We start from the raw sequence: 20,700 nt of genomic DNA on the forward strand, positions 1-20,700 counted from the left end.
TGTTCCTAAATCATACATACTGTATGTAAGCATATATTTATGTGCAACAATGTGTTACCTAGAAAATAATTGTGTGGTAGATAGCAATAATACATGTTGTACACAAATCCTTGACTCTTCCTATTTGATGTCTGCTTCTCAGAAGGACTAAATTATCAAGTCTAGTGAATGACAATTACCCTAACTTAATTGATGTGAGCCACAGCCTCTTTGAATATATAGCTCCTATCCATTTCTCTGTAACTGTGTCTGTGTGTACCTCTCCTCCTCAACATTGTTTCACCAACCAAAAAGGAATGTCCCTCCTTTGGGAAACTGTTTCTGTATTAACTTGGTGATATAGAAACAGGTACTTTAACCTCTGCAGAATTTGAACCTGCACGTTCTGAGACAATGTTAAGAAAAATATCAACTCTAGATGATACTAAGGTAATTATGAGTTAGCTATAATTTGGTATCCCTATTATTACTACTCTATACTGCCCTGATAGTGTTGCAGTTTTCTACAAGGAGGGAATTATGCATGGGTTAACATATGAGGGTTTGCAAGAAGCTTTAAAAAAAGCCTGATATAGTTTATATACCTACTACCTCTTCATAGGTAAAACAAAGTCTGAACATTTTGGCAGTGGTTAATCATGTGATGTGATCAGCATTAGATTAGATACATCTTCCTGTTTGAGAATGTACTAGCAAAACGTGAGAGCTCTTGGAGCATTGCTGTAGATGTGGGTTCAGCTGTTTTAGGATTTGGGGCAAGCATTTTATTATCAATACTGACTGAAACATTGCAGTGTGATTGCAGAGAGAAATGCACTGGCTTAATTTTATCAAAAGATGAGTGATCAATAAAATATGTGGGGAAACAAACAAGGAGATCTTCCTAGATGTTGTCAATGTCAGTGGTGATACTAGGCTTCCAAGTTACTCAGTGTCTTCCTTGTTTTGCCTTCATTATTGTAGATCAGGTGGGAACAACTAAAACTTTAAAAAGATAGTGGCATCCCAATTATACATTTCTCTTTTATTATTTAGGTGCTTAACTATCACTGAAGTCTAGGGCATGCTAAAGATTTTCATTATTTTGTCTTGTGTTAACCCTGTGAGCAGAGTCCATGTCCACTGAAAAATCCCAAGATCCATAGAAAAGTAGAGAAGATCCCAAGAAAACATTCCATGATCAGTAATGTTTTGGTGTCCAAATTTAATTTGTTAATGAATTGTTAGGAGGTGCTATGGTTTGGGTCGTGAATGTCCTCCCAAAGGCCCATGTATGAAAGGCTTAGTCCCCAGGCTGGCAGTGTCAGGAGCCAAAAGAACATTATGAAAGTGGTCCCTAGTGAAGACCATCTTGTCACTGCAGACATACTCTTGAAGAAGATTGTGGGACCCTGGTCTCTTCTTCTTCCTCTTTTGATTCTTGGCTTGATTACAGCAGTTTGCTCTGCCAGGCATTCCCCAGCATTGCCATCTGGCACACCCACTAGGACCCAAAGCGTGAGGTTCTCCTGTTTGTTAAGTTGGAAACTCCTAAACTGTGAGCTCAAGTGGATCTTTTCTCTTTATAAGTTAATTATCTTCAGTGTTTTACTGTGGTGACGGAAAGATTACTAACACAGCAGGCTTAGTGAGGAATTAAAAAAAAAAAGAAGTAAAGAAAGAATATCTATTCTTTGATGATTGTCCTACCATGACCCCACATCTTTTTAATACTGGCATTTGCCTGGAAAGAGCCCTTCCTTTTCCTACTTGGGGTAGCTTACTCTGGCTGGTTTTTGTGGCTTCTAATAGTAGTTCCTAAAAAGGCATGCTAGTGCCTCTGCCAATGGGAAATGCAACAGCATGTCCCTTAAACTATGCCAGAGGGGGAAATGCAGATGTTGCAGAGAAGTTTATTTTGCTGTTCTTTCTTCCAACAAACAAAATTCCACAGCCTTACCATGAAATGAGACTTGGTGAACAATAAAAATACAAATACTCAGAACCTGGCTAGGTCTGCAGCCTGCCTCACAGTTACCTTAATAGTCTCACATGTCTAGAGTGATAACTTTGGGTTTTTAGATGCTTCTTGACCCAGTTTCTTTATTTACTGAACATAGAAATTGAGGCTCAGAGAAATTTATTTTTTTCACTTTTCCAAGATTATAGATAATAAGCCATACTTTCAATTGAAAATGACATGGTGTTCTGTTCATATCTCATTTTATAAGTGTATGTATAGTGTTTTCCATCAACAAATGATTTTGCTAAAATGGCATGTTGTAGGTTGAAATTCATAGGTAGACACTAATAATAATAACATCTTATGTGAACTGAGCATTTGGGTTATGTCAGGCCTGGAAAGAGATCAAGCACATATGAGATTGCCTCAAGAGAGCAGAAGTCCTTCCATGTGAGATAGTAGAAGCCCTCATGTATGAATGAGCAGACCCCCATAATTTTGTTCAATGTGATTTACTAAGTGAAATTACCACCCTGTGAATGTCCATGGGAATGAGCCTGTGCAGAACAGAAAGCTTTTATATTGGCCTTGCAGAAGAGAGCTGTTGATGCTGATGAGTGATAGGGATATCTAGATGCATCTCATAGCATCTTCCTGTGCTGAAAATATTCAGGTAAATCATGGAAAATCCCAAGATTCTAGAACTACTGCAAGAAAGACAGTCCTTGAAGGGTCCTAATGTAAATACTGATTTAGAAGGACCTGTACTTGTGGGGTCATGACGGGTGCCACTGCTGGGCTTTCCCATGGATCTGGGGTCAGAGCTGAGATCTGAAGGTGGCCATTTAGAACCTGAAAGCTGTCATTTAGAGCTGACACACCTTCACCTCAGTAAGTCACAGATACCAAATCATTCTTTAAATTGACCTTGCAGAAGAGAGCTATTGATGACAACAGACAAATGGACAACATGGTAAGTCCCAGTAACTCTGAGATTTAGGATAGAGACAGTAGTAGGTTGACCAATGTCTTTATGTGCCCTTGAATGTCCATGATCTAGTTCTATTCCTCCTGGAGTTTTGTCATATGAAATATAGGTTAGGGCTTAGTTGCAAAAGGTACCCAGGAAGCCCTCAGACCTCTGCCATCTTTGAACAACTTAACTAATTCAAAAAGCTCAATGACTAGCACTAGGTTACCCAGAAATGTGTGGTGGAGTTGAATTATTTTGTTAAGTTGGGCAGGAACATTTTTCTAGGCCTCCTTTGCCTCATCTATAAGAGAGTTGGGCTGAATAAAGGATATCACTCAACTCTAACCTGTATTTCTCCCTGAATAGAAACATGGTGGAAGAACTTCTGAGAAAGTTCTCATGGGGCTGTACTTCTCAGAGGCACAATACAGTGACCAACTTTTCCTTGTAGATGCAGGACAGCTGCTAGTGATTTTTGTCAGTGAGTCCCTATTCATGTTATTGAGCATAGTTTTCTTGACCAGTTCTTCATCTGAAGATAGAATATGACAATTTACATCATCTGGACACATTGCTCTCCTAGTGTTCTCTGAACTTATACCCACCTTCCCCATCAGAGGAAATGTAGGCAGGTGTCTTCATCTCTAGAGAGGTACTGTACTATGTAGAAATGTATTGGACTTCTTTTTTATGAACCTTTTCTTGAATCAATTTCCAAAGTGACAGAATAAATTTCCATGATTGACAGATCCATCAATTGTAAAGGCATCATATTGTTTTTTTAATGAAATCTTTCTTTTTTTCTTTTTTTGGGAGGTGGACATGAGCATAGCAGGTGTGCTTTGGATATATGTTTATCTGAATGCATAAAATAAACATGTTTCTTTGTCATCAAGCCACTTGTTTTCCTGTAAACATTCCTTACATAGCTCGAAGGTGTATTACTTGGTGTGGAAAGTTTCAAAAATTGGAAAGCAGACATAATTTAGCAAAATAAACAGAAACCAATGCACATTATATGATACAGGGTCAGTGTTGTTGTTTGTATGTGGCTTAATCAAACCAAACCATCAAGTTAAATTACTGCAAATTCATTTGCTTGAAATTTAGAGGGTAGATTAGGAGCCGCCAGTGGTCACTGTGCGTCAGTGCAGATAGATGAAAGGGGCTCCAGCAAGTTGGAGGAACATGTTTTCATGTAGTCGGATTTAAGGATAGTTCAAAAATCCTTTAAAAATTTGTCCACAATTAGAATTAAATTTGCTGTTCAAATTTAATTTGCTGTTCAAACTACAGAGCAGCTATTTATTGTTCCAAGGTCTCTTAAATTCTTTGGTCTGTTTGTTCATCCTTGAAAGCTAAGGACAAATTATGTGATCTCAAAATTCTCTTATAGGTAATATTTTTTTTTTGAAATTTATGAAAGTAATGTGGAAATGGTGTGTCTTACTTGGGGTCTTTTAAATAATTTCACTATAAAGGGCAATCATTTAAATTATGATTTTTTTCAGAAGAATAGTTTGAGAGATTATTTTCAATCTTCTCCTCTTCTGTAGTTGAAGGAAAAGATTTCTTATATTTTAACTATGCAAGACCCCGAATCTATCACACTGACCACTAGCCTGCATGATCTGTTCATGCACATCATTTTTCTTTATGTCAAAAACCATGAAAATAAATGATAAATCATAATTTATGAGTTCCTAAGCCTCACAGTCTTCTACCTATTTTCTTTTACACTGGTAAATCCTTCTATGGTTGGAGTAGGTAATCAGAAAATAAATGCCAAGCTCACTTATGTAATTTTTCATGAAAATTTTGAAATACGAATTGCCCAGTGAAAATGTAATTAAAAGAGGAAAAAAACAAACTATGGATTTCAAGGGGGCTGTAGGAATGCTCATAGCCTCCTTTAGCCAACAGAGAGAGTGAGATGACCTCTTAACTCTTTTTCCTAATGTCATTGAATATAAAATGGACATTAGTTATGCTAGTTCAGTTTGTTCTGATTCATGCTAGTTTTGAGATATTTTATAACCTTGCTCTTCACAGTCTTTGAGCCAGAGTTCTTTTTCCTGGCCCTTGGAGTTCTTGGATTTCTGGTTGTATCTGCTGCATTTCAGGCCTGTGTACACAAAACAGCAATATGGCTGTCAGATTTGTCCCTTGCTACATGGTATGGAAGATGAGCCAGCCATTAGGTCCCTGCAGGAGGGTCAGAGTTCTGTGGGGACTTCTTAGGGGATTTCTGGCAATATTGTTTTGATATTTTAATTTTGTTCATGGAGAAGCCATACCATTGCATTTGTTCATTTAGCAGCACAAACTCTACACAATTATTTTGTGTCTTCAGTAATTTGGAATGTTTCTATATAAAGAGAAACTCATCATTTTACCAAGTTCACATAGAGGAGTGGTCATATGACTTGATGTTCTAAATAAGAGTTAAGGCAACTTCAAGTCTCCTTTATTACACTTAAATATAGGCCCTTTACATCATGTAAACTTTTTTACCTTTATGATGTAAGATGAATTGGGGGGAAAGTGAGAGAAGTCATAAGTTTTTTCTTCTGTAAATATTTTGGAATGCATTTTAATTTTTTTCTAGTTTCCTTCATTAAAAAAACAGGTAATATAACAGAAATCTGTCAGAATTTGTCAGCTGACATTTGTGTCCCCATGGTTATTACCCGGAATAGATATATTCGATGCTCAAATTTCTCCTGTGATTTAGTGTTGACCACAGAATGAGTTGCTGATAGCTTATTGGTCATTTTTAGTCAAAAATATTTATTTTAGGGCTGGAGCTGTAGCTCAGTGGTAGAACACTTTCCTGAGTTTAATTCAGGACCTGAAAAGAATTATTTTATATTATGTTTCATGATCATATAGGCTTTTTGTTTCTCAAATGTATCTGTTATACATGCATTTGATTATCTCAGGAAAAAGATATTCAATTTAGAAAGGACTATGCTTATCAAAAAGATAAATATTCATAACTTGTGGTATTATATCACAGAAATTCAGAAATGGACCCTTTGGCAATGTTGACTAAATTGTCAAACAGATTTCACCAAAGCTAATTATTACAAATATATGGTAATGTAAATTTCAAATTTTAATATTGATATCTTAAGAATTCTAGTTATGTTGATCTTAATCTCAAAGATATCTGATGATTAAAAACTTTAATTCAGATAAGAGATGCCTCTGATGTTCAGACTCATTTCAGCCTAGTCATGTTCTGTTTCCTCCCTTCCAGGTCCTTTCTGCCCATAAGAACATGCATGTACTTAGTGCAGCACAATGGATGCCACCTGGCCAGAATCAAAAGCTCTCATGGAGAAAACCCCCAGCCTGTGATTTTCAAGTACATGGTCAGCATGGACCAACTCCAGGCACTAATTGACTAAATGGACTACTCCCAACAGGAGCTGGCTTTCCACTGCAGGAGGTCAAGGCCTTCAGCTCACCTTGGTAAGTCATCAGCCATTACAGACTTTAGTTCCCAGGAGCTTGCACCAAGCAGCTGCATATTCATGAGACTCCTGTATCCTCAGCACCAAGGTCACAGCCTGGAAAGTGCAGAAATGCTTTTCCCTGGGGAAAAAGAGCCAGGGCAAGTTGCTTCTCTTTGCTGAAAGTTGTGAAGGGTCTGAAGTCTCTTCCCAGCCTCATTTGGGCAACTGAGCAATAAAGACCTCCTGATGAGGCCCTTAGAATGTAGTGTTCATACACTATGAGGGGCAGTGTTGCCTCACCTGTGTTTTTTTCTCAGAAAAGATTGCTAACAGCATGGCTTAGTTTTTTGAAGGTGATTATTCCATGGGATTCTTTCTCAGACTGAGTGCAATTAGTGTCTTGGATAATCGCTAATTAGAGAACAGAGTTGGTGTTGCCAGGTAATTCTGTGGATGGCTGTTTGTTTATTTTTAGTCTACCCTGTACAATTCTGTTATGAGTTTTGTATTTTCTTCCTTTGAAGCCATTAGATTTGTGACTATGTCCAACCCTGCTGCCTTGATGAACCTCTTTGGTTTTCTGGAGGCTTATCTGAGTTCTCGGAGGTCATATGTCAAGTCTGTCACTCAGCAGCTAGCATCTTTCTGAATCTTCAGGAGTAAGACACCCATCTCTCTAAGATTTATTAATGCAGCATCTGTAAAGCATGTGAAGTAAATGCTCCTTATTCATAGCTCTGCAGTGTATTGAAATTATAATTAGTGCTGGGAGACTTAGTACTTATTGTTAGTCAATTGCTACCACATAGATCACTGACCTAAGATTGTATATTACCAGAACAATGAGAAAGTTGGCTCCTGGAGAGTAAATCAATGCTATTGCACAATCAAAGTTAGGTCATTTAAGCAGAGAAAATGAGGCAAATTAACTATTAGTTAATCAATAACAGTCAGAAAGAAAAAAAAATCACCCAGTGACTCAGGGAGTCAAACACGTATCCCCAACATGTAGTCTATTCCAGAAGCGAAACATTGCCCAGATCGGTAAAGGATTCCTGCACGAAGGGTCCTTGTGTTCCTAGTGATTTGCAAGTGTTTGATTGTCATTCTTTCTATATAAATATTTAAAACAACAAGAGTGACACAACCAAGTATTTTGTTGAGCTTAGGAGAAAAAAAAATTAAATTTGATAAACACTTTTTAAAGAAAATAAAGGAAGTACATCATACATACTCAAAATATATGAATTTCTTACATTCGATCTCTGGAGAATTTTTAGTAGACACTTAATTCAAACAAATTCTGTTGCAGACCCATGTATCTCCAGAAGCTCTAAACTGGAAATAAGATAGGCAGCAAGTGTAGCCTAAAATTCCTTCAAATCCTTGCACTAATTGGCTTTTTATCATCAATAGATGCAAATAGGTGTGCAGAATGTGGATGTTACCCTTGTGCAGAAGGAGTAATGCCTTCATTTCAGCCTCTGATTCCTTTTGATGTCTTTTTAAATCATTCCCTATACAAATCCTGTTGGTGAAATAAATCTTGAATGGAGCCAAAGGTATTCTGTACCTTTAAGAACATTCATTTGTGGGAGACCAACCTTGCATGTGACCGGGTCACTCCCCAGCTGGGTGATGGAGGCTTCAGGGGGCAGATGTCCCTAGATGCCCCACCCTTCTTGGGTTTCAGGGATGGTGTCTCCTGCATGGGTGTGTCTTGCTGTAGCCCCATGGGTGGAGCTATGCTCGCCTGTCCCTTTGTAATATCACTCCTTGCCCTGTTTGGGATAGAATGTTCCATGGAAACACCTTTTGTGTGTCCCCTTATCTTACTGTGCCCTTGGTTGTAGCCTACCTAATGTCAGTCAACCTGCTGACAGCAGACATCATGAAACTAGACGCAGCCCCCTGAAACCTGACCCCTTGCCTCATTTGAGGGCTCGCACTCTCTTTCAGTCTCTCTCTCTTTCTGCAGACCCTTAAAGTCAGAGGAGCCACCACAGCAACCTCAAAGAAAAAGGTATTTCTGTCTCTTGTGTGGTTGTTTCTCGTAGCTCAGTTAGCCCAGTTTCCCTGGAGTAACCCCTGAGTATTTTAGTTGCGAACAGAAATCCAGCATTCATTAATTCTTAATTTATAATTGAAATTATAAACCCCAATATAAACACAAAACCGTTCATTTATATGTAAGAATTTCTTTGCTGTTCAATTTATGAAAGAATAAATGTTGAATAATTATGTTTTTAAAATGGAATTTTGGAATAATCTATGAAATATGTGTTGAAATTTTCTGCTTCCTAGAGATAAGTTTGCAGCAAATTTTAAAAAAGGTAAAATGTGGTTGGTACTGATTCTTTGCACATGCCTCAGCCACTGGTCCAGGGCTGGGTGGTAATGAATGAAGTTGGTGTGTTTGTAAGCTGGTGGTGTTGTCAGCAGAAGCAGAGGGCTTCTTTAACAGGGAGCCATCATGAGTAGTGCTGCTGTGCATTAGGGAGAAGAGGAGTCCCATTCCAGATTCTCGGTTGTGGCTTAATGGTGACAGCTGATGGGTTTGAAAGGACATGCTGAAAAGGACAAGCATTTTTTTTTAACTGATTTGATGTCACCTCCATTTTACCTCTCGCCTTACTTCTCTGTGAAGGGGGAAGTCTTCCTTCCTACCTGTAAGCTATCCACTTTATAGTCACCCTCACTCTCACCTAGACTGGGGATTCACAGTGTCTTTAGCATCAAGGTGAGGACCTTAGAGTTGAGGTGGCCTCCTTCTCTATGGCTGAGTTATGGTGGCCCTGAGGAGGTAGTGCTGTTGGACTGAGATATGTTTGGTTGACTAGTTAGGAGCCCAAATTCACCTGCAGCAGGAAGGAGGTTAATCTCCATAGTTTCCAAATAAAGAGCCAAGCCATTTAGTAGAAGAAAAGGCACAAACATGTGTCCCTAAGAATTTTTAACACACAATAGGAAGTATCAGTGTTACTTTAATAAAAAAAAAAGGAAAAGAAATCATATTTTGAATAATAACTTTTTCATGGCATTTTATGATCTCAAACAGATTTTAGGTTCAGTGTATAAATTAGTCTGATGATTATTTTGGTGACAATTGTATTTTAAATTCTATTTCCCAATAAATTCTATAATTGGAATCTTCAAGTAAAATCTGTAAGTATCATGCCTGAATGAGTAAAGACTCTTTGCTTATATTCTAATAAAAGAAAAAAAAAAACAAGGTAACTTAAGTCTCAATATTAATTTTTTTTAAACTTTCAGAAGTCCATTAAAAACTATGTTGTTGCAGAGTTAAAAATGTGATCATTTCTAAAATAGTCTATATTTTACATAGAAGGGAGTAAAGGAATGATATGAGGAGACAGGCAGTGGGGGGCCAAGTAGGTCTCACCTTTAGTATACTTGTCTTTCAGATGGAACCCCAGTGATGAGGTAGGTTGGAAGAACCAATGAAATACACACTTACTGGGAAGCTTCCCTGCCTGATACTCAAAAGTGTACTTGTGGATTAGAGGGGGAACTGCATTGATTCTCAATATTACTGCAACTGTGATGCTGACTGGAATGAATGGTGATTTCCACATGCTTTCTCTGTGCAAAATGCAGTGTTTTATTGCTTAAACTATGTGCCTTAGGCAGATATTAGACAAGAGAGTACAATAAGAAGAATAAAGAATTCCCCAAGAAGTTAAAGAATGAGCTTTGTTGTGTATGTTGTCGTTTATCTGAGGCCTAAAATATCAAGATGGTTATTTCAATTTACCTATGAACAATTATGTCTATTTTATTTTTCTACTAAAACAAAATCAAATACCAGATTAATGTTCTACATTCAGTGGAAATGAAATGTCAGTCTTCTTAAAGTTAAACTGAGTGTCCATGGCTAATCTTGAGTTGTTTTTTAACCCCATAAATCCTTAAGTGGCCACATGAGGGAAACTAGAAAAGTCCTTGGGTCCATAAAAGGGACATATAGAACTCAAAATTCTCCCTACAGTTGTAGGTTTCAAAAGGCTACAAACCCAATGAAAAGGTGAACAAGGACAAATCTTCCAGTTAGCACATAAGATAGAAAAAAATTAAGTCTGAAACCTCATGTCTATAGATGTGCCCTTACATAGATTTTTAATTCAAATTAGCAATACATAAATGGTCTTAGAATTAAATTACCACTGCCACAGGTTGGTAGCACCAACAGCTTGTCATTGAATTACAAGATATTCTTACTGAGGGTCTTCCCTCCTCCTTAGAACAACATCATAGGGTTCTCACAGATAAAATGCCTCCAAGTATAAGCTCACACTCCAGTATTACAAAACACACACAAAAAGGTGGGAGGGTAGAGAAACCACAAAGGGGAGACTGGAAACTTATTCTTGTAGCAGGAATTTTTTCTGTGCTGCTTTCTCGTTTCTCATTTTAGGCTTATGACTCCATCAGTTCTCTCCTATCTTTCCTGCGCCTGGTTTGTTTGTGGGAATTGCTAACAGCTGGCTTGTTTCATCCTCAGTACTTGTTGGCAAGCCTGGTTTTGCCCAAATGGGTCTTCATATCACTGGGACTTGTGCTGACAGACTGAATGCAAAGTTGAACACCTGTCTAGATAACACTACTTTGCAGCACATGATGGTCCTTGATCACCATCAAATGCCAGATGTGACCAGTGGTACTGAGATGCTGTTAAATTGTTACCTGACAGGGGTCTGAAGAGGTCCTTCAGAAGAAGGGGACCTCAACCCAACCCTGATAGGTTCTTTGTTTATACCAGAGAAAAGAATTTCAGGATGTGTCAGAAAGAGTCATAAACAGAAATTATTTATTTGGGAAAGCAAGGAATACACACTTCTGCCGAAGTCTGGCTGGGCACAAATCACGAGCCACTCAAGCAGGAACAAACTTTATTTCCAAACTCCACCAGCACACACCCCAGGAACTCTCCCGAACGCCACCCACCCGGCTCCTCCTGGAACACAACCAGAACTCCCACCACCGGAACATCACCAACCGTGAACTCTTCAGGAATCCCCGCGAGAGCTCAACCGGAACTCAACGGGAACTCCGCGAGAACTCAAAAGTCATCATCTTAATGGCTTGCTGGCGTCCCCTCTCAACCACTACTTCTGGCAAAAATGCCATGTGTCATCCCAACTCGGCTGTGGCCCTCAACACACTTCCAGGAACAGAGAATGTGGGCCATCTCAGGAATGGACATGCTTTGGGGTCTTTTTTTAAAGGAGACTCTGTAAACAGTAAATGTGAGAAGTAAGTGGGAGTGGTCCAGCCTGGTGAGCTCAAGGTTCTTAATCATGCAGAACAGGGTGCTTCACTATGGTCTAGTTGTCATGATCTTTAGATTGACAATATTTAGTCATAGATAATGTTTGGAACATACTCATATCATAGGTCTCTACAATTTTTTCTCTTGGCTTTATTTAGTCTAAAGTAAATATATTGAGTAACCTAGCAGTGCACATAGGCAGTAGTTATCTGGACATACAACACTCCAAGATGTTAGGAACTTTAAACAAATTTATGTCCAGAGAAAAACAAACTTGGCAGAAATGCTGACGGCAGCCAATCAGATGATTTCTGTTATGGCACTTCCTTTTCTCTGGTGGTGAGTGTAATCTGCAGAGGTGGTAGGGTTAATCGTCTTGGGTCCCAAGTACAACCTGTGCTAGAACCTTTTTTTCTTTGTCTTTCTTTAGGCAAGCTTTGCTAAATTAAGTTTTCTCAGTTTTACTTCAAACAATTCCCATCTAGGTACCAGCTGTGAGAACCAGCCTGTGTTTCTTCTGGCATTTGAACTCAGACACTATTTTCTGCCCATCTTTGAGCCATCTGGGAGTAGAGAGCTGTAGAACCCAGAAACAAGAAGAGGCTGACCTTGGAATAACTGCTTTCCACCACAGGATCCAAAGTTAGACCACAGCTTGAGAGCCCTGGGGTGGGGAAAGAGAGGGTGACAGCAAGGGTACTACTTGATGAGGTGGTCCAGGTGGAAAACTGTGAGGACCAGCAAGAGGAATTACAAGAGCGAGGCCCAGGAAACCCCAGGGAATGCCCATGAAGGAGTCCCCTCTGAACGCATGTCTAGTTCAGATAGAATCCTTGTGGGCACAGGGAAGAGAAGCACCCATCAAGTGATATTTTCTTGCTCTTTTACTCCAGGGTAGATGCTGGACTTGATGTGGTCGGGGACAAGATCACCAGGCCTGTCTGTCAAAAGAGGTAGATGTACCAAATGCGAAGGGAGAAGACTATATGCAGTTTGCTGGACTGGCTCTGCAGGATTCCAGTAAGTCTGGCTGATCCTGAGAAAGAAACTCTGTGTTTCAATGCAGTGTCCTGTTTTGACTATGAACCTGGGACTGGCAGAGTAATTACTGCAACCAGACCTCATTCTGCCCCTGGAGAGAACCAGTGGATTTTTCCTTATCTGAACATAAACAGTTAAGCCATGGGGTCCCTAGATTTCACCCAAGGGCTGAAGCAGGTGTGCCTATGCAGTGTGGAGAGAACAAAGTCAGTTTTGCAGAACTCTGTGAGTGCAGCTTGTTCACAGTCAAAACAGTAGTAACTGGGATTACAGAAAACAGTCCTTTAACACCAAAGTAAATTAGTAGAAACATGGTAAATATCATGTTCAAAAAGCAATTTGAAATATTACTTGAAAGAATATTCCTTTTTTCTCAGAAATGTAAATCTCTAGTGTTTATTAAACTTTAGCTTTTGTGCTAGAAAGTGAATTGCTTAATTCTGGAAACAATATATCACAATTGTGTGTACTTTATTTAACAAGTGTTGGCAATCATGCAGTAAAAATAAAAGCAATTATAATATAAAAGTTATCCAGTTAAGTTGGTAATACTAGTAAAATAAAAATTAAAACTGTTAATATCAAAATCATCTAGTAGGAATTATGCATTTTAATATTTTAACTTGTTTCCTGTTCATTACAATATTATTAACATTTATTCTCATTTTAGGAAGTGATGTTTGGAGACACTGAGTGACTTGCCTAAGTCATAGACTTAGAATGTGGAAAGTTTCACTCCAGGGACCACAGCATACAAAAGAAATTTGTGTACCTTATGAAGTTTTTCTTCATGTTGGAGATAGGTATGTAAAGTGTTACTAGCAACAGATTATGGCAGGAATATAGAAGGGTGATGGGATGGGCTTGCTTGCAAAGTTTCAGTAGGATTCCTGAGCCGAGGATGTCTGTCTGGTCAAATGGTTGTTGGCATCAAATGGTAGAGATTGTGACAACATGAGGGTGCAGATGGCAGCAATTTCCAATACTGGACAAAGGGGGGAAGGAAGAGCTGTAGACATAATGAGAGTGAATAAGGGTGAGAAAAGCTAATGCACAAAAATGATCAGACTGCAGGGCTGTACCAGCCATGTTCCCTAGAGAGAGCTTAGCATTTTCTAATCCCTGTTCACTGTGGCTGGCACAACATTATTTTATAGATTTCTGGACGTTAGATTCACCTGCGTGGTTTGTGTAACTGTGGTTCCACGGGAGTGAGAAGCATGGGCCACATGTTTATGAGGAGATGGCAGACCTCTGAGTAATCACCTGTTTGGAATATAAAGCAATCCATATTGGCCCTGGAAATAATTATAATTGATTGTGTTACAAGAATGGTTATGAATGTGACCAACCTTAGAGAACACAGGGGGAAACCATTGGAACTGTGTGGAGTTGGATGTGTTATACTGTTTACATGGTGAGAAGGACAGAAAATATAGCTGTGTCTGGGAAAACTTGGAGGAACTTCTTCCTGAGGGAGTTATTTACAAGTAAGAGTGCTTGAAATTGTCAACAGCATTGTGGTCTATGAAGGGGAATTTTTCCAAGAGATAACAATGTAGAATGCCTCCCTGGACAGGGCTGATGGCAAAAGAAGGGACAGAAACTTGCTCCCTCCTGCTTCTGACTGGTCCTTTGACTTTGCTGTCTGGGGCACTTGTCCACTCAGGAGACTTGCTGTACCTTTTCAACTCTCTCCCACCCAGAATTTGCCACTTGGGTCCATGAGGACCCAGCATTGCCTGGCCCAGGACCATTTTTGCTTTCACTCTGGAAAGGAGAGTGAAAGGCTCAGAAGAGGCCTGTGGTGATTGTACCCACACCCTGAGGGCTGCTCAGTTCCAGGTACAGGGAGTATCTTGATAGGCATGGAAATAGAACTCATGCCATGTTTTCTGGCTCAGTGGTACCTCCTGGAGCAGGACTGCCCACCAGGGAATAAATGAGACCCATGGAGCAGTGCCCATTGCTCACTATATGAAGACAGCATGTTGGTAATGATGGAGGTGACCTGAGATGCCTGCCCTCTTGGCCTAAGCTGGTGGTACAGGCTCCCTGAGCAGCAAGGCCTGATTGCTCTTCTTATCTCTGATACATCTGTTTTTATTAGGAAGGCTGTGGCCCTTGAGGCTGGCATGGTTACTACAGGCCATATGACTCATCATTCTCTTTTGATTTGTGTAGGAGGGAACTGTCTGGTGACAAGATTGCCTACCACAAGGGTCTGGGGTTCCATTTCATGTCAGTTTAACTCTGGTGAACCACCTCCATGCTGATGCCCCATCTTGTCCACCAGGATCCATTGAATAACTGTCATGATGTTCTGGACTTCAACCATCTCATTATCCATTCACAGTCTGCTTGTGACTGATCCCTGGATCTGGGCAGTGGCAAGAAATCTTCCTGCCCTCTGCCTTTTTTATTAGAGTGTAGTGACTGCAGAAAGTGAGTCTTCCTTTTCTCAATATAGCCTTCTAAAGGATCTAATGTTTCCCTGGCAGGGAGGGGAGGGACTTCCCTCTCAGGAGGCTCCTCCTTCTCCACCTCTGTCTTCTTGGGACTGGGAATGTTCTTTGATTTCCAGCATTGCCATACCAAAGCAGGGATCTCCTGAGGCCACAACTCCACTCTCCTCCCATGGCTCATACCTGGCCTCTATCAAGCCTGGACTGGGCTTGAGGCTGTCCCTTGCATATCCTGTGATAATCTTGCTGTGCTGGGTTCTGCCTGAGAAACTTAAGTGTAAGGCTGAGAAGGAAGAGGGTCCTCCTGTGTAGCTGGAGGGACCACTGAGGGCTCATGGCCTCAGTGGGATTCCTGTCCTGGACTTGTGCATCTCTGCAGGTGAGGGACTAGGGAGGGTACTCTGCAGGGTGGGAACTGACAATTTTTAAATCACCTTCTCTCCTGGACCTTTCCAAGGAAGTCCTTCTGGGAAACTGGTAACCTTAGCAATAGAGTTGGACCTGGAGTCACAGGGGACCAAGAGAAAGTCTGATTGTGGAAGAGGCAAGGGTGGTCTCTCACCAAGTCATGAGTCATTGGATCAAGGGCCTGAAGGTGTGGACTCAACCTGTGTCTCATTCAATACCTCATAATATTTGTTTCTAGCATCAAGAGAGTTCCCAGATCAAGGAAGGAAAGATTCTGGGAGATGTTCATCTGAGATTGATGATCCTTGGAGTATGCTAGATTGCTGGGGTTTTTTTCTTCTTTTTTGTGGGTGTTGGACTTTGGGAAAGCATACTTGGCATCAAGACAGGATCCACACACATATGTGGGGATTATACCCTCATTGATCTACATCAACTTTCTGCTCAGATGGTCTTGCAGGCTTATTTCCAGAAGTTTCTTGTTTGAACCCATAGATATGTTACTTCTTAAGTCACACTTCTCTAGCCTCATCAAGTCACTTCCTGAATCTTCCTTTTCATTTTCCAGAACTTTTACTGAGGTGCCTCTTGAATTTCAGGATAGATCTTCCGGGTCCCTCTCTGGGTCTTGCTCTGGGCCCTTGAGGAATCTTTCAGAGCACCTGGACCTCACGTTCTGAACACCTTTGCTGCTTTCACAAACAAGTTCTGAGGGCGGGGCAGCCAGGAAGGGGCCATGCTTATTTTTGGCCTGGCACCCAGAACTCTTCCTTGGGAATTTGCCCTGAGGCTGTGTCAAGTCCTGGGATGCTTGAAATCTGCAGGGAGGGCCATGCTGCTTTGCATCTGTGATGAACCTCCCTAGACTGTGTTGCTCTGGTCTCTCCTGGAGCTTGGTGCTGTTAGAATCCCTAAGAAGGATGGAGGCAGACTTGAGGGTTAGGGAGGGGTGATTGCCCTGGTGACGACTGAGAGCTGATTGGCTATTGGCTCCCTGAGATTTTTGGTGCAAAGGGAGTAAAACCTTCCTCTGTTTCTGTTGATTCTGCAAGTACCATTCCACATGCTGATTTTCAGCTGGACTGAGAGGCCATACCTCCTCCTGGGATGTAGAGCAAATTGTTTTCTGTGTCCTCTTCTGGGGTTGAGAAGAAGGTGGTAGGTTTGGGAGAGAAGATGTGAGGCAGGTGTGGTTCTGGACCTGACACACAGGTGGGGCCAGTGTTTGGGTTAAAAATTGAGACTGTGCTACATAGTTGGGCAAGGGCTGGTTCTGGGAAAGCTGTGGAGATTCTTCAGCCTAATATTGAACTGGGGAAGAATCAGAAACTTTTGTTAATTGTAACAGCTTTAAATTGTGCAGAGAAAGACCTATCAGAAACCCAGGCAGTATCCATCAGGGAGTCACTGTGCAGAGAGGGCAGGCCCCAGAACAGCTGGCTACATTTATGCTCTAAAGAATCCACCAAGGCCTTTTGGTAAGAGAAATGCTGAGAACCAGGAAACTGTCCTGGTTTCCCTTTTGTGTTCCAGAAGGGGTGTGCAGTGGTGTCTTTCTTGCCCCCCAGTGACTTCAGCATTTGTCCTTGGTTTGAAAGAGGATCCATTCTTAGTGTTTTCCTTTCACATTTTTGGTTCTACTCTTTTGGTGATTAGCATCTCCAACAGTTTCTGGACATCAGGGTTGATGAAAAGAAGCCCTAACCTCTACTTTCTGGTGTGTAGGGTCTCCCTAGAATGTAGGGTTTGGTATATTTTATAAAATATATGATAATTTGTTTTGAACTATAGTCCCCTCATTACGCTGTAAAGTACTCAAACTTATTATTTTGTCTATTTGGGTATGCATTTACAAATTATGGGTTTTTTTGTACCAGAAATTGAACCCAACTCCCTTAACCACTGAGTCACATCCCCAGCCCTTTTCATTTTTTTTGTTTGTTTGTTTTATTTTGTGGCAGGTCTCACTGAGATGCTTAGGACTTCCCTAAGTTGCTAAGGCAGGCTTTGAACTTGCAATTCTCCTGTCTCAGCTTCCCAAGCTGCTGGGTTTAAAGATGAATGCCACTGTACCTTGTGACAATTAACTTTTTAAAAATATAAGTATAGTCAGAAGAAAAAGTGCCAAGAGTTTAAGATTTTAAGCCTATTTCTACAATTATGCCACTTAATTTTGATACATTGCTTGATATTTTACAAAATGTGGGGTTCACTGTGGAACCTAGGGACATGCAGTTTGCTTGATCAGGACCAGATTTTAAGATGTGAACTTGGCATGCAATTTTAAAGGATTTGTGTGAGAGCTACCTCTTACTTTTAGCATTTCCTTTTAGGAAAATATTATAGTTTGCATCTGGAGTGTCCCCCAAAGACTCTAGTGGTAGGTGCTTGGTCCCCAGTTGGTGGCACTATTGGGAGGTAGTGGAGACTTGAGGAAGTTGAGCCCCCTTGGAAGTGGGTCATTTGGGGTGTGCCTCTGAAGATTTATTTTGTCCCTGGTGCTTCTCTCTTTCTTTCTCTCTGTTTCCGGACCGTGTCATGGGGAAGTTTGCCCCTCTGGGCGGTCACTATGAACAGAGTGGATGCTCACCTCTCCTAATTTATTTCTTAGGAGTAAAAAGTACACCTGGCCCTGAGGACAGACTGGATTTTTTTTTTTTTTTTAAGAATTTAACTTTATTTATTTGTTTGTTGTTTGTATGTAGTGCTGAGGATCTACAGGGCCTCACCTGCCTTAGGCAAGTGATCTACTACTGAGCCATAACCCCAGCCCCAACAGGCAGGAATTTTGATAAAGAAATTACGATAGCAGTTGAAATGCTTTGACAAATATAGAAAGGCATTTGCCTTTGCCCTTAGCCATAGAACTTGAACAGTTATGCAAACACTAAGTATGTCCTGTGCATATTATACTGAACATTTTCCCATGGTTACTTTGAGCCTACTTTCCAGTGGATATAACATAAATGCTGATATGGTTCTTAAGTCTTCCTCTGCCACGTCTGCAGCTCAGAATGCCAGTGGAACAGCTTATGTGCAGATTTCCTTTCTGTCTGCTGCACTTACTAGACTAGAGTGGGAACCTGACCCAGAAAGTTGTGAGCAATAAGTGATAGGGCATAGAACATGGTAACACCCCCTTCACCCCCCAACCCCTGCTACACACACACACACACACACTCTATTTTGCCAAATATTCCCTACAGCCCAAACCAAGTACTTGTAGAACACTAGAAGAAATTGTTTTGCATCTCAAGTGCCCATTTTAGGAATGGGAATTTAATAACAAATGGTTCAAACATGGGAAAATCTTTTTATGGGCTCTTCAGATTTCTGCTGTGAATAGTGCTCCTGGACACATTTTGGAGTGTCCTTGTTTTCGGTTTCCAGTAGGAAAAATGATAAGCGTGGCACACACTTTTAAAACCCCCTGTACCTAGCAAACCACTTCCCTCATCAGTATGCCTATACCTTGGGTCATTCAGTTTTCATGTTGCTCTGCTCCTCTTGGATGTATAATGCCAGCAGACATGCTTGTTGAAGAGTGATTGTCACTGGAGTGACATATTTTGACCCTTTAATGAGACTGGTGTTCTTTTAGTAAGATTGGAAAGTCTGGTGTGACCCTGACCTCTGGCAGATGGGCAAGTGGGTGTGTGCCTTCCAAGGCTCCATTAACCCTTCAACATGTGTTTCAGGGGAATAGAGCCATCAAGGAGCAAGGCCCTTTGTGAGAGCCAAAACTGAAGCACTTTTTTTTTCCTGGTTTTGAGGAAGACATTCAAAAACTACATTGAGAATTCCACTTTCAAATGCACATTTTAAAATTCCTAGGTGTTTCAGAAATTATCAAGTGACTTTTTTTTGTTGTTTTTTTTTGTTGTTGTTTTTTTGGAATTTAGCTTTATTTGTTTGTTTGTTGCTTGTTTGTATGTGGTGCTGGGGACTTTTTAACCTCACTTTCTTTTTAAAGATTGCATTTGACTGTTAACCTATTATAAAGTTCCAAATGTATTAATAGCAAATTAGTTCTCCCACCAAAGAGAGAGAGAGAGAGAGAGAGAGAGAGAGAGAGAGAGAGAGAGAGAGAGAGACAGAGAATGAGAGAAAAGAACAAAGAACATACAGCAAAAATACTGTACTGATACAGAATTCCTTGTGCTGATTTTCATTGAATTTTAGGGAAAGTTATTACCAAAAGCCAGTTGACAACATCTCTATAATTAATATTAATAGTAGCAGTAATCAGAATGTATGACCTGCATGGAATAGAAATTTACAAAGAATTCATTTGACTTTGACTCAGTCATTCAAGTGGTGGTTTACTATGTTAGAAATGTTTTGAGTCAATGTCAGAGTGCTCTGGAGTGACTGATTCCACTTGTACTCATAGGCTTGTGTTCCATGGCTCAAACCAGTGTGGCTGTGTGGATTATTACAATATTGAAATACTTCCATATGAGTTGGTGAAGAGTCCTGAATGGGCCCCCTGCTGCCAGCCTGTCCCTGCATCTCCTCTGATACTAACTACACCTCCCTGTTCTCCTGTCAGCTGAAGCCCTCTGGGTCAACTCCAGCCCTATGGACAGGGAGTACATTCTTATTGGCTGTAGTCTGTGATATTTTTTGTGGTTAAGTTTTTAAATATCATCAAGTGGATCCTGCTCTTACTTAAATTTTTGACATTTCAGAGTTCATCATAGAGTTTTGTGTTAATTTGGATTTTGGAAAATTGTTTATTCATTATCTTGACTACTACTTTTTGGCATCCCTTAGAGGTTTTCCACCCCATCTTCACTTTCTTCAATCTGTAATTGACCCATCTGTACCCATTATGGCATTCAGCTTTCAATTTGTTAGAGCTTTTATGTCATCAAAAGCATTAAAATAATGAGAATGGTTCCAGGTGCTGTTGGACACAGTAACAGACTCACATGAGGGCCCTGTCTTCCAGGGACATGGGGCCGAGGTTGCCATTGAGGAAGGCAGAGTCCACCTTCTCTTCCTCTCTGCAAAAAGGGATGTATAGTACTCAGCTTGGGCTGCCATAACAAAGTGCAGTGACAGAGTCGCTTGAACAGTAGAAGTTTGTTTTCTCACAGTTCTGGAGGTTGTAAGGC

The 20,700-nt window shown here is 40.5% G+C and overlaps 1 pseudogene across 1 annotated transcript in view; it reads left to right on the top strand.

The window, feature by feature from the left end:
- LOC110597002 (E3 ubiquitin-protein ligase RNF213-like) overlaps positions 1-20,700 on the top strand; it is a 188,775-nt pseudogene that overhangs the window by 21,515 nt on the left and 146,560 nt on the right. The window contains exons 5-8 of the transcript XR_013437186.1: positions 6,178-8,399; positions 10,812-11,650; positions 12,560-12,686; positions 13,378-13,510. The product of XR_013437186.1 is annotated as an E3 ubiquitin-protein ligase RNF213-like (transcript). The remainder of the gene's footprint in view (positions 1-6,177; positions 8,400-10,811; positions 11,651-12,559; positions 12,687-13,377; positions 13,511-20,700) is intronic.

This window comes from Ictidomys tridecemlineatus, chromosome 4, assembly GCF_052094955.1.
Source record: "Ictidomys tridecemlineatus isolate mIctTri1 chromosome 4, mIctTri1.hap1, whole genome shotgun sequence".
In the NCBI taxonomy this organism is placed as follows: Eukaryota; Metazoa; Chordata; class Mammalia; order Rodentia; family Sciuridae; genus Ictidomys; species Ictidomys tridecemlineatus.